The sequence below is a fragment of the Triturus cristatus genome, chromosome 7 (assembly GCF_964204655.1).
Source record: "Triturus cristatus chromosome 7, aTriCri1.1, whole genome shotgun sequence".
In the NCBI taxonomy this organism is placed as follows: Eukaryota; Metazoa; Chordata; class Amphibia; order Caudata; family Salamandridae; genus Triturus; species Triturus cristatus.
The window spans coordinates 1710558814-1710569518 of NC_140590.1; positions in this window are offsets into that span (position 1 = coordinate 1710558814).

Here is a 10705-nt window from a genome sequence, read left to right on the forward strand (position 1 = left end):
CGCGCGCCGTGAGAGGTACTATACCTGATAATAATTTTTTGGCAGTCTACTTGGCACCCCGCATACTTACCTGCTCCCTGCTGACGAGAGGCAATTACCTCGAAACACGTGTCCAGGGATGGCATTTTAACTTTTTACTCGTGGCATAGGTGTACCCGCCGCTGTCACTACATCCTCCAGAATCCTATGGGGCTATTTGCTAGTATGACGAGCGGTGTGCGACCCACCTCGCATTAAACATTAAAAACATCCAAAGCAGCCAAAGCAGCCGACGCGTTTCGTCCAACTTGGGACTTCTTCAGGGCTGCAAAAAATTTTTATATAAAAAAGAAAAAAACACATATGTAAATAGCACATAAACGGACATTACACAAACAATTTCTAAGAACGAAATAAACATAAAAATATACACACAAAAGTAAACGATACAAATGGATACAATTCCTATAAAATTTACAAAAGACATCACTTAACAGTTATAGATAGATATACAGTGATTGCAATAACCGCCATACCAGAACTTAATATAAACTAGTTCAAAGAACATATTATCTGCACATTGACTGGTTAGAACTACGAATAAGTTGGCCATATAAGGATAGCTCGATCAATTGACAAGAAGGGATATGTGATCAAAGTGTAAGATTTCGTAAACAGGCTCAAACCTTTGTTAAAGGGCCGTATTCTTTATTTCAAAGTATTGCAAAGGGCCTCCACAGAGAAAGAAAGCACTATTGGGATGTAAAATCACAATGTTAGGACTTGGTAGAGAGCTCAAATTTTACTGAAGGACGTGTTTTAGGTCAGAGTCTGGCACCTGGCCACCACAAACAGAAATCAGCTTGTATCATTCTTTAGGTTTGAGTCTCAGAAGAGCGAATAGTATTCATAACGTAGTTGCAAGACCCATTATATTTCCCTATCAAAGCCAGAGAAGCAGAAAACTGGATATGTACCCACCGTAGAACTGATACACCGATATGTGTTTTCAATAGTAGTATTTCAGGGAACACAATTCAATGTCACTAGAGGAAACCAAGAGAGCAGATAGGTATAAGAAGGCTAAATGCATGAGTAATCTATAATAATAAACTGTGAACATATTAATCATAGACAATAAAGAGGAAAACTATACCCTTATCAATCTCCCAGCTATTAATAATTAGAGATCAGAATATAACATTTTAGGGGACTCAGGTGACGAAACACAGTAAGGATTTCTTCAAGATAATATGTGTACTCACATTCACGAAGTGAATAAGTCGATTCAGATAAATGATAGTATCTGCTAAGTAGCGCCAATTGGATCACATCCTTCCAATATAAATCATATTTCGACTTCGTCCAAGAGTACGGACAGGAATAACAGTCTTTAAGATGCCTATAATTAAGTCATATATATAAAGAATCTAGTCAAACACAAAAAAAAAAAATTATATTGAGGAAAAGGAAAGAGAGAAGTAAGCGCTCCACCACATTGTATGAATGAATATCAGTAAATAATATCGGCCAGTCCCGATTTTTCCCAAATCCTATTGGGTTCGTATATATCAGTAGTGTCACCCCTATCAATCCAATTAATGATAATATAATCAACCAACCGTGTAAACTTAAAAGTTAAGTAATAACGACATAAGAATTTTCGTCATAGTATTAAACTATATTCACACAATCCCCTTAGCATCACCCAGCGAAAGAGGATTCTAGTTTCTAGGGTAATCCTGACTGCGATACACATAATAAAGAGGGCAGATAATTCGGTACGCAAACCTACCCGATTCCGCATCCTTCGTGTTCCGAGAAAGCAACCACCGTCAGAAATCAACAAAGAAAGTGGTTTACCTTTCATGTTTAAATATGGATGGGACCGTGGGGGGGTCCCCAATCCCCCTACGGTCCCAGCCGGCTCCATGCATCCTGCAGGAGCCGGCATTGCTTTTCCACACGGGGAGCAGCTAACATCCTGCTCCCCCTGTGGAAAAGCAATCTGCTTTACTATTTGGAAGAGAGAGCAGTTTCCCTGCTCACTCTCTTCCAAATAGCAAAGCAGTTTGCTATGGCAGGGTGGGAGCCGCCAGGCTCCCACCCTGCCATAGCAAACTACATTGTCCCGGAGGTGGGCACCCATGGACACTGTAGGAGCCAGCCCTGGGGGGTGGCGGTCCCCAGGGCCCTTGAGGGGTCCACGCAGCCCCCACCCACCTTCTTCAAAGCCCCGGGAGGTGGTGGTCCCCTTGGCTGGGGGGGTCCATCACAGACCCCCAATTTACATATATAGAGCCCCGGGGAGGTGGCGGTCCCTGGGGCGTGTGGGGGGGTTCAAGCCCCCCACACAGGTTTGTTTTTTAAAATTTACAATAAAATAAGCCCCGGGGGTGGCGGTCCCCGTGGTTGCTGGGGGGGGCATTGTGCCCCCCACAATGTTAATTACCTAGAGCCCCGGGGGGTGGTGGTCCCCGGGGCTCGGGGGGCCTTAGATGTCCCCCAAAAATTATTATATTAAGCCTCGGGGGTGGCGGTCCCCGGGGCTGCAGGGGACCATGAGCCCCCCGCATACATTAGCAAAAAGCCCAGGGTGGTGGCGGTCCCCGGGGCTGGGGGGGCCTCTTTGGGCCCCCCATAACAATTAAAACATTGCCCCCGGGATTTGGCCCACCCGGGGGCTAAATAGCAACGAAGCACTTCGTATTTTCTTTACATTTCGGCCGAAATTCGCGCTGGGTGCGCAAATTTCGCCGTTTTTAAAAAGAAAATGCTTTTTTGGGCCCTGGGGTCCTCGTGGGACCCCCTGAGCAGGCCTAGCGGTTCAGGGTGTTTCTACCCTGCCCTCTTTTCGCATTTTGCGCATTTGTTTCTTAGGTTTCGCTGGCTGCCAACACTTCCTGATTTGGAGTGTTGACAGCCAATTAGAATACAGCTCGTGCACGGCAGAGTGAGCTTAGGCTGTGCTTAGGGTACGCGGACCCTCCGCGGCCATAGATATATATGTACTTTCAAATGTCATTTTCTCAGGAACTACTGAACGGATTTACACCATTTAAGCAAAAGGCACGAGTCTGAACTAAGGACTACCTCTTTGCCAAATTTGGTGTAATTCCGTTCAGCAGTTCGGGCTGTAGCTGCGGCTAAAGGTCCTATGGGAAATTGCATGGGGAAAACGCGTTTTGGGACCCCCTTTTTTCTCGGCCCCCGCTTGACGAATCACCATGAAACTTTCAGGACATGAGCGGACCAGAGCTGGCCAAACCTTTTGAAAATTTCGCGAAGATTCATCAATCGGCGCCAAAGTTATTCCAAATAGAATGTTGCGGCTTTCCTATGGAAAATAGGTCCTAACTATATCTACCTACTGGTGACCACCAGTAGGTAATATATATATATATATATATATATATACTTGCTCGCTGCTTCTCCTAGTATGCCAATCCCGTGATCAAGGGCGGAAGCGCCAGAAACATGTTGGGACTCTTTTGGCTGATATTGCTACTTCACTACACAAGTCTGCATTGCTGTATTGCCTGACGGCATAAAGAAATTAGACACGCTGTATGAGGTTCTCCAATTGTGGGCGTTTTTCGATTGGAATATATATATATATATATATATCTTGAACTCTGTGTTGGGACAGCAGGTGAGTCGCCTTCGCCTCCAGCACAACGGACACAGACCAATTAGTAGTGCAAAATAGTTTATTTGTTCCTAGTACGTCGCCATATATATATATATATATATATATATATATATATATATATGCAAAAATCCAAAGTAAGTACGCTCTCAGTCAATGAAACACACTCTCTCAAATAAATGCGACTAGGTTTTATTCCACACGACGCGTTTCAACTGCATCCGCAGCCTTGCTCACGTGAATATGGTGCACTGACTCAAAACATGCAATATGTAAACACGGACATCGCGTCATGAACATGAGACATAAAGAAAAGACTCTGTCTGTAAACATCTTGGCAGCCATATTGGAAGTGCCAAAATCGTTCGTTACTACTGTAAAGAGACGTCAAAACAATGTCAGTACATAAATCATATACAGTATTACGTATATTGTGCCCTGGCATAATGAAAATAATGTAACAATCACAAGCAGTATACGTGAATACATTTCCAAGAAAAAATGAAGTAACCGAATGTTTACTTCCCACGAAGAAGTCAGGGGGGGTAAAAGGAAAATAGCCCAGCCATATTGGACTCATTACTTGTGACTCTCTGCTCATTATATTTATCCCAGCTTAGTGCGTGTTGAATAAAACGGAAAGCAAGAGTAATGCGTTACACGCAATACAAGATTGAGATAAAGTGTAAAGGCACAGTGCTTATCTTCGTATAAATGACAAAGATCACTAAGGTGCTGTTCACTCTGAAAGTATTGGGGAGCGCTGGGAGACAAGATACTTATATAAATATATTGACTAAGCAAATGCCAGATCATTGCGTCTCTCAGCTTAGTAGTGACAAAAGTAATCAACACCATCTCAAAATAAAGGCAATACTATGTAATAGGCATGTTCGTTAACTCTTGCTAGGTGATATTAACTATCAGACAAAATATGTGCAAATTCGTCAGTCAATATTGTGCTTAGTGCACCATAATCTTCTATATGTTGTCTGAGATAAATCCAATAGTTCAAGTGGTAAAAATGTAAATACGTTACCATAATATCAACCAAGAGGATCTTCATACTCAAAAAAGAGAGAGAGAGTATATTTTTTGTTACCCTCCGCACATGTCATCAATACGAACTGTCTGTGATAACATCATGTACATAAGAGTCATCAGATATAACCAAAATAGTGATGTCAAAAAGTGAAGTCGAAGAAAAGGTTAGGCAACCCGTGTAGTGGTTAGGTACCTTCCTTCTCTCGCGCCAGGACGCCCCTTAGCTGGGGCAGCTGTGCGCGTTATAAATACTATTAACATAACATAACATAACATAACAAAAGAAACAAATAAGTAATGTTACAATTTGAATAGATAAAATGGTTAAAAACACAGTTCCTAATGCACTCATTACATGGATAGAGGAGGCTCCTCAGTATATAACATCGTCTATGATCACTATGCTACAGCAGGAAATCCATCGTCCTAAAAGACAATAAAGAATGCAAGAAAAGGGAAACATGGAACAGAACACAAGAAAAAACAGAGTCTCATGATGCAAGATACGGTCTACTCTTTTTTGAGGTGTATCGAACGTTCTTCATCCTGATTCATACCACCTGGGGCTCGGGTCTGAAGATCTATGATGTACCTCGACTCTTTCTGCCTGAGTCTGAGTGTTCTATTCCCTCCTCTATGATCCATCCGGATCTGTTAAAAAATAAAATATTTGAGTAACGAGGAGTTGGAAAAATTTCTCTCTTGAAAATGGCGAGCCACCGGATACTTGGGATCTTTATTCGTAATTGCTCGCTTATGTTCCAGAATTCTCTTTTTAGCCATAAGAGTGGTACTGCCAATGTAATACAGTCCACAGGGACATTCTATGGCATATATAACAAACGTGGTGCTGCATGTTAAAAATTGGGTGATTTCTCTCTGATTAGGACCACTAGTATATTCTTTGCGGTAAGTGCTAGCTGAACGCGCTTTACAATGCCCACACGGGAAGAATCCTCTGAGATTCTGTATACTTCTGTCCTGTATCTGAGTTATGTCACTGTGTACAAGCTGATCTCTAAGGTTCCTACCCCTTCTATAGGTGATATTGGGTCTATTCTTGATGGTATTACCTATACTTCCATCATTCTTCAGAGTTTTCCAATTTTGTTCTAAAATCGGTTTGATGCTCTCTGATTCAGAGTTGAAAGTGAGGATAATCCTGGTGTCTACATCCATAGTGTCTTCTAAGTTGGATGTTTTTTCCATCAGAGTATCCTTCCTTTCAATGCCTGCTACTCTGTCAATCACTTTTTTGAGGACCCACGTGGGATAGCCCCTCAGTCTGAACCTTTCAATCATCTCTGCACTCTCTTTGTCAAATGCAACATTACTGCTGCAATTCCTGTTTGCCCTCAGCAGTTCCCCATAGGGGATACTCCACTTAAGGGTTTCTGGGTGGCTGCTGAGGGCATGTAGGATGCTGTTCCCAGCAGTGGTTTTGCGAAAAAGGGAAGTATGTATTTTGTTTTGTCTAATCTCCACTTTGACATCAAGATACTCCACCTTACTGTCACTGATGTCCCCTGTGAGGTGTATGTTGCGATTTTTCTTGTTAAGTTCATGAATGAATTCCTGTGCCTCTGTGCAACTGCTTTTCCATATGATGAACAAGTCATCTATATACCTGAGCCAAAGTTCTATCTTGTTCAGGTTCTTGATAGTGTTTACCCCAGAGAATAATTCTTCTTCCCAGAGGCCCATAAACAGATTCGCAAAGCTAGGAGCCAGACATGAACCCATCGCAGTTCCGACCAACTGCTTGTAGATAATGCCATCAAATACAAAGATGTTATTGGTGAGGCAAAACTCCGTCATTTCAATAATCATGAGATTATGTTCCCAGTATTTTATATTTCTCTGTTTTAGAAAATGTGCACAGGCTGCCAAACCTTGCTGGTGGTCAATGATCGTATACAGAGACTGTACATCCAATGTTATGAGAAGAAAACCACTCTCCCAATTAACAACCTCAAGTTTGCTAAGGAAGTCCTTAGTATCTCTTACGTAACTCGGGAGTTTAATGACATAATCCCTGAGAAAAAAGTCCACATATTTGGATATGTGCTCAGCTACACTGCCTATGGAAGACACGATGGGCCGGCCAGGTGGTATCTCGGGATTCTTATGGACTTTAGGTAATAGGTATAGTACCGGTATCTTGGGAAAATCTCTTTTTAGATAGCAGTACTCCTCCCACTCCAGGATACCCTTGTCCCTCCAAGTAGCAAGTCTATCCCATATGGTAATGATGCTGTCATTATATATTTCTTTGGTGATTTGCATATAAGATGCACCATCTCCTAGTTGTCTTTGGGCCTCTGTGATGTATTGTTGTCTATCTTGTATGACTATGTTCCCACCCTTGTCCGCGGGTCGTATCACTATGTCTTTGTCATCGGCTAGTGATTTTAGCAGCTGTCTTTGTTCGTAAGTCATGTTGTTGTTAGACTTTTTGTTATTGTGTGATTTGTGTCTCAGATCTATGAGGGCCTTTGTGACATTGTCATGAAATGTGTCAATGCCGTCATGGGGTAAGGTGGGTAGAAAGGTAGAAGGTGGTCTGAAACCTGTTGATGCCGCAGAGTCATGTGATATACCCATAGTGGTTAAGACATCTACATAGTCTGTCTCAGCTATGTTAGAAACGGTGTCACTATGGAGCTCAAACATGGTGGTAAGTGTATCCATATCTCCAATGTTGAGATCATTATTCTCCTTACCGTGTTCCACTGCCCTAAAATCTACTCTAGGTTTTTGACATCGTAATATATGCCACTTTCTAAGTTTCAACTTTCTCACATATTTAAAAAGATCTATTCTAGTTTCTACATAGTTGAATCTGGTAGAAGGGCAGAAGGATAATCCTGAACATAATGTATACTTCTCTACATCGCTTAAATGTCTTTTAGAGAGATTAATGATAGTTTTATTGACCATAGTTTGATCCATTAGTATGTTTTTTTGGAGCGCGTCCTGTTGTTTCCCATGAGGCCCCTTCCTCTGCCTCTTCTGCCACTGTTGTAGGATTCGTTGGCGTCTGTTCCTCCGTCTCCTCGGCCTCGACCTCGACCTCGTCCTCTCTGACCTCTCACTTTCATTGTTTCTGTCTACCTCGTGTTTGGCGCATTGTCCTGTATTCGTCTAAAAAAGTGATCGCACGTATGTTGCGTTCTTCCCCAGAGGTTTCACCTTTCGACACATATATATAAAGACCACAGGTTGCCCCAATTGAAGATATCACACTATGAGGGGGTTGTGCACGCAGCCACCGGTAGCATACCCTTCAGCCAGCCCTCCAATTCCTGTTGCTTGACTGCCAAACGCGTTTCGAGCATGTAATGCTCTTGTTCACTGGCTCTCATCAAATGAAATATACAAAGCGGTTAAAAGTGGAACACTAATTTATTCAAATTCATTGTCCCGCCCATGTGGGCGTCGCAGAACAGGGCATTTTGGTCAGTGTAGTCGCGCCCATAGTAGCTGACACAGTTCCATCCAAAACCCGGTTGGGTACCACTTTGTAAATTGAAGAGTTCACTAAAATTGTCTTACCCAAGTGGGCACACGAAATGAAAGGGCCGCTTCCAAGCTCGCCAATGTCAATCCAGCAGCTAGGCCCCCTTCACTCCTGGCAGCGCTCAGCATATTGATATATATATGAAAGACAGATGCTCCTGCCGCTAAGCCTGTGACCAGTGAGAGGTGGCACGCTCACCAGCTAAGTCGACCGGCAATCGATATCTCCTTTACAACAATGAGTGCGCTCTTATGCCAAGACTAACGCATTGCGACTGACCAGTGGTCTTGATCACACTGTGTGATCAAGACCGCTGGTCAGACAACACACATTACAATAGATTTATGATGTAATAAATCTTCTTTTGGGCATCTACCCCCTTGGCCTGAGAGCATGCTTCATTGTTGTATTGGATATATATATATATATCTATGTATATATATAGATATATATATATATATATATATGCAGCATTTGTTCTCCCTTGGCAACAAACCAGAGCACACAGCGGGGCTTCAGAAAGTTCCTTTTATTCCTTAAAAACAAGCATGACGCGTTTCAGCAAAAGTGCTTTCCTCAGATGCATGGTTCCCAGGTTTTTTTCTCCCACCTGTTTTAAATCATGCTGCGTCGCTATCATTGGATGAGGTGCATCAGGACTGCAATTCCCAGGATTCCTCATGTTGTAAAAGTTGAATCCTGGAGTAGCTTTTGTGCTCTTTGTTCAAAGCGAGGTGTTCCAATCAGTCCTGTACATTGAGTTCAATAACTCAATCGAATTGTGCCTGGAAATCTATTTGTTTTTAAATTATAGCAGGTTTCTTTCGTCACTTCATCCAGCCACTTTTCACACCAGCAGATCACACCTGAAGGTGCAGGTACAGTGATTCACGCCTCACCTTGAAGTCAAGGTCCGACTTCTCAGCAGGTTACCAATCTCCAGTGGATCACGGCGGTCTTGAGGTTTTTGGATACCTTCAAAGTCCACTACTAGGCACTGTTGACCTCTGAACACTTAAGGACGGGGCACTGTGCGTGCTGTGGCTGCTCACTAATATGAAAACAGCATTTGTTCTCCTTTGATAACAAACCAGAGGATACAACGGAGCTTCAGAAAGTTTCTTTTATTATTTAAAAACAAGCATGATGAGTTTCAGCAAAAGTGCTTTCCTCAGATGCATGGTTCCCAGGTTTTTTTCTCCCACCTGTTTTAAATCGTGCTGCCTCTCTATAATTGGATGAGGTGCATCAGGACTGCCATTCCTAGCATTCCTCATGTTGGAAAAGTTGAATCCTGGAGACGCTTTTGTGCTCTTTGTTGAAAGTCAGTTGTTCCCATCAGTCCTGTACATTGAGTTTTACAACTCAATCGAATTTTGCCTGGAAATCCATTTGTTTTTAAATAATCGCAGGTGTCTTTCGTCCCTTCATCTACCCGCTTTTAACACCTGCAGATATATATGTATCACCAGACTTTCTCCTCCCAAAAGAGCAAAGCAGAGGACACAGCGGGGTACGTATGGTTGCTTTATTTAGAAACTGGACGGCATGACCGGTTTTGGCTGTACGCCTTTTTTTTTTAATGCTGCAGTTCTGTGCTTAGTCACCTGACAAAGTCTCCTTAATAAGCTCCTCCTTTCCCAATGGTGGAAGGCACACCTGTGCCGCTATAGCATGCAAGACGGTGCAACAGCCAAATGTTGAGACTGCATGCCCCATCGGGCAATGAATCACATCGCAGGCCGATGGGGGTTAAAAGGTAGCTTTTATTTAGCAACATAGCAAAATAATCATAATGCCAAACAATGACTTTCAATGCAAAATTACCCCGCCCCCGCCACCCCTCAATGATCCCCCAAGAAAAGTCCCCAAACCAATCCCCCAATGAAATTTCCCCCATATCGATCCCCAATGAAATTTCCCCCATATCGATCCCCCAAGGGATTTCCCCCATGAATTTTTCCCCCACATAGTTCCCCAATTCTCCCCCACCTGGAACCTCTACCCCAGCACCTTATCTCTGTTTCCCTTCTGTCCTAAGCTATTCTGCCTGACCCAACCCTTCCTACCTGCCTCAATCCCATCCCAATCTGCCCCTAATGGAAAAAGAAGGAGAGAGAGACCCAAAAACCCAGGAACCGGGAAACGTTACTGTAACCACAAAAAATAAAACCTGTAACAAAATAGGGAGGGTGGGTGGGGCACGAAAAGCGAGCGCGCCTCCTGCCTTCCTGCTCCTGGACCCCCAACTGCCAACAATTAGAACTCGGCGTTTGAACACCAACGTTCTAAAGCAGGCTCCCTGCCTGCACGTGCTCGGCCCTGGGGGATACCACAAGCCCGAAGCTGCCCGGGGTAGACATTCTTCGAATGCCACCCCCAAGCCCCCATCGGGCAATGAATCACATCGCAGGCCGATGGGGGTTAAAAGGTCGCTTTTATTTAGCAACATAGCAAAATAATCATAATGCCAAACAATGACTTTCAATGCAAAATTACCCCGCCCCCGCCAT